This window comes from Lolium rigidum, chromosome 5 (assembly GCF_022539505.1).
Source record: "Lolium rigidum isolate FL_2022 chromosome 5, APGP_CSIRO_Lrig_0.1, whole genome shotgun sequence".
Taxonomy (NCBI): Eukaryota; Viridiplantae; Streptophyta; class Magnoliopsida; order Poales; family Poaceae; genus Lolium; species Lolium rigidum.
In genome coordinates, this window is record NC_061512.1 from 43,731,544 (window position 1) to 43,735,742 (window position 4,199).

Below are 4,199 nucleotides of genomic sequence, written 5' to 3' on the forward strand. Positions count from 1 at the left end.
CCTTTTTAAAAATGTTTTTGTTACATTTTCAAGAAACAACACAACATTTAATAATAATTACTAGAGATTTTCAATTACAAATTACTTGTCTCACACACACATGTTCTTGTCTCTCTCACACACACATGCATGTACTTGTCACACACACATACACCAAAAAAGATCTTCTTCGTCCCGGCTCCGAGCTCTAGCGCCGTCTCTTCGCAATCTTCTTGCCCTTTCGGTTGTTGGCGGTTGAATACTTTATACCGGCCACCTTGAGATTTCTTCGCGTGAATGGACAACCTTTAGAGGGTATGGAGGTCTTCCTTCTTACTTTACTAGTAGTAGGCATGTCGAAGTGCCTGTCGAATTCCTCCTCCATCTTCGGGTCACCGTTCTTGTCCAAGTCTTCCTCGTTGGCGTCTCCTTGCATTCCTATGATGCTCCTCTTGCCCCTCCTCACGACAACACGGCTAGGCCTCGACGGATCGGTGATGAAGAAGCATTGGTCAACTTGGCTACCGAGTACCCATGGCTCATTTTTCGCGGATGCGTTCTTCGATTTTGCATCGGGTATAACCATGGTTGTGAAATATCGGCCTTCTTTTTCGACCTTCTTGGCCCATCTCACACGAAACATTGGCACCGTCTCTCCACAGTAATTGAGCTCCCATATCTCCTCGATCCTTCCAAAAAATCTTTCCTTGACATTAGTCTCGTCATCGGCGTATGACAAGCATAGTTACTCCTGAGTTTTGATTTTCACTATTTCTGTCCTTTTCCTCGGTGTAGAATCTGTAACCGTTGATGTCGTACCCCTGATAGGTCCTTACGTTATGTGCGGGTCCCTGTGATAAGGTGTATATGAGTTTTTCATCTTCGGTAGAAGGCGTATTTCTCTGTGCTTCAACCAGTTGAGTTTGCTTGAACCAACGCGTGAAGCTGGAGTTGTGCTTTTTGGTTACGTCTCCCATCTTCCTCGGCCGGCCCATATCGATGTAATTCTGCTCGACCATGCTTTTGTGCTCTTGCACGAAAGGTTCGGTCAGTTTTAAGTGTTGTAGCGCGACCCGGTGAGCCCTGTCAAAGTCGTCGCGTCGATTTTCAATGCCGACATGGACCGAGCGGTAGCCCTCGCGGTGACCGACTCCAGCGAGCCTCCCGAGGTGCGTCCCGGGTGGTAGACCAACATGATCCTCGTCGTCCTCGGTGCTTAGATAATTCTCGCGAAGGAGATGCACTCGTAGGTTAGAAACCCCTTGGCCATGCTTGCGTCTGGACGGGCCCTATTGCGAACGTATCCTTTCATGACACCGTTCTGCCTTTCGAAAGGCATCATGTTGTGGAGGAACGTTGGGCCGAGCTGCTTGATGTCTTCAACGACATGGAGAAGGAGATGGACGCATATATCACGGAATGCGAGCGGGAAGTAAATCTCGAGCTCACATAGTATCACCACGATCTCATCCTCGTAGCATCTTGAGCTGCCTCACGCCGATCGACTTCCCGGTGATAACGTCAAAAAAGTTGCATAGGCCAAACAGCGTATCACGGACGTGCTCGTCCATTATGCCTCGGATCGCAACGGGAAGTATCTCGCGTCATTAGCACGTGGCAATCGTGAGACTTCATCCCGGTGAACCTCTTCTTCGCTACGTCCGGATATCTCGCTTATATTCCCCGAGTAACCGTGAGGAACTTTCACTCCTAGGAGGCACTGAAAACTGCTCGAGCTCCTCCGGACTCGTTGTGAAGCGAGCAGCGGGAAGCTGCACCGCGTTCTTCTTAGCCCTTTTACGGAGACGTTGAGTCCCTTCCGTCTGATCATCATCATCATCATCATCATCATCGTCGGTATCGGGGCTTGAAGATCTTTCCCGATGCCAAAATGTTTAAGATCGTATCTTGCTTTCGGTCCATCCTTGGACTTCTCTCGAGTTGCAAAGAGTGCCAAGCGGACTCTCGGTAACGTTCTTCGTAATGTGCATGACATCGAGGCTGTGGGGCGTGTGGAGGACCTTCCAGTACTCCAAGTCGTGGAAAACAGACCTCGCTTTCCATACACCGAGCAGCAGCTACGGCTTCGGTCGCTTCTTTCCCGGCGCCGGGCACTCCTTCCAATTTTTCGGAAGATCATCGATTTCGCGCCGCTCCTCGGGCGTGGGGGTCCATCGGGCTCATCTTTACCATTGAACGGATCACCGCGTTTTCTCCACGGGTGATCCAAGCGAAGCCACCTTCGAGCACCGGGGTAGACGGTTTTCGAGGACCCGGGATCCCTTGGTAGTTGTAGATGCGGGGTATCGTCCATGCACTTCACACAGCCGTTGAATCCGTGGCCCACCTGGGCAGATACATATGCGTAACCAGGATAGTCCGTGACCGTCGTGATCAACGCGGCTCTCATATCGAAATAAGTTCTAGTGTAGGCGTCCCACGTACGGGGTGGCGTCTTCCACAACGTGTCTAACTCCTCTTTCAGCAGCCCGAGATACAAATGCATGTCGACACCTGGTTGTTTCGGCCCCCGAATGAGAATACTCGAGTGTATGTACCTTTGCTTGGTGCACAGCCACGGGGGTAGGTTGTAAGGCCATACAAACACGAGGCCAGGTGCTATGCGTGCTACTCCGGTTGCCGAACGGATTGAGTCCATCGGTGCTCATACCCAGCCCGATGTTCCTTGCGTCGCCCCGAACCTAGGGAAGGCGATGTCCAATGTTTGCCACTGTCCGGCGTCCGAAGGGTGTGTCGAGCATATAGCCCATCTCCGGATCTTCTTCGGGCTTCCGCCTTTCCTCGTGCCATTGCATGAGCTTTGCTTCCTTAGGGTCCACGAAATACCGCTGCGGACGGGGAGTGATAGGAAAGTACCATACCACCTTTCGAGGTACCTTCTTGTTCCCAACCTTGTACCGTCCGTGGCCACACACCGGACATGTGGTTCTGTCCTTGTACTCGCACCTATAAATCACACAATCATTAATGCAGGCGTGGTATTTTTCGTGCGGTAGGTCAAGGGGACACACGACTTTCTTGGCCTCCTCGGTACTACTTGGCAATGTGTTCCCCTCCGGGAGACGATCGTGCCAGAATTTTAAGCTCTTGCTGAAGCTGGAATCGGTCCACTTGTTCTCGCGTCTTCATCTGCAGGTAATCAAGCGTTACATGCAAGCGCGTATCCTGCGGACGACACCCGGGAAAGATCGGAGTCATCCCGTCTTTCTCCATTTGCGACAGCTTGGCTCTCTCTCTAGCTGCAACTCTATCGTTGCTCGTCTCCTGGAGGAGCAGATCTTGAACATGAGAGTCCCGCAAGGCCGAAATTAGCGTGGTCGCGCCGGAATCTTCTTCTTCATCATGATGATGTTCTCCGCCGGCATCTTCTTCTTCATGATGATCTTCTCCGTCGACTTCTTCTTCATGATGATAGTCCCCGTCGGCATGATGATAGTCTTCTTCATGATGATAGTCGTCTCGCTCGACATGGTCTTCATGCGCACCATTTGATGGGGCCGGCCGCGCCTGGTTGTCTTGCATGAAACCGCGCCTCGGCAGGTGCTCCTCCGGTTGTCCGGAATCAGGGTTGATCCAGCGCTCGAGTTTGCATGATCGACACGGACATCTTATCTGGCGCCTATTGTTCCGAATCATGTCCTCCTTCGCGTCTATCTTGTATCTAGAGATTCGAGCGGAACTCATCGAGAGGACCATGCTTGCCTGCAAATGGTATACATAGAACAGGAAATTAGAACCGCACCAAATGCACACACATGCATGGGCCGTACCTCTCCTCAAGGTATTACATGGAGTGGAAAAATTCGGCATGACCTCTCCTCAAAGTAGGACATATGGGTAGTGCAAAACTTGCCGAAACGGAAATGAATCAACATTTCGGCAAACATCCATGCACCACACCGGCACACACACAAGCGCTTCACCCGCAACAAGCATCCATACACACGACGGCCACACAAGATCTACAAGCATATGCATGTCTCCTCCAAGCATATGTATGTCTCCTCCAACTACTCACCTTCTAGATTCGATACCGAGACGAGACCGCGATCGATGACTTCGAGAGGAGGAGAGAGTATGGAGAGCCTTCTCCTCAACTCCAATTAAGTATCAACCAAAGTAAGTGTAATAAATACCCAAGCAAGTGAAAAGTGGAGTCAAAATGGTATGAGAGAGAAGGGGGGACGAGCTAGATGGAG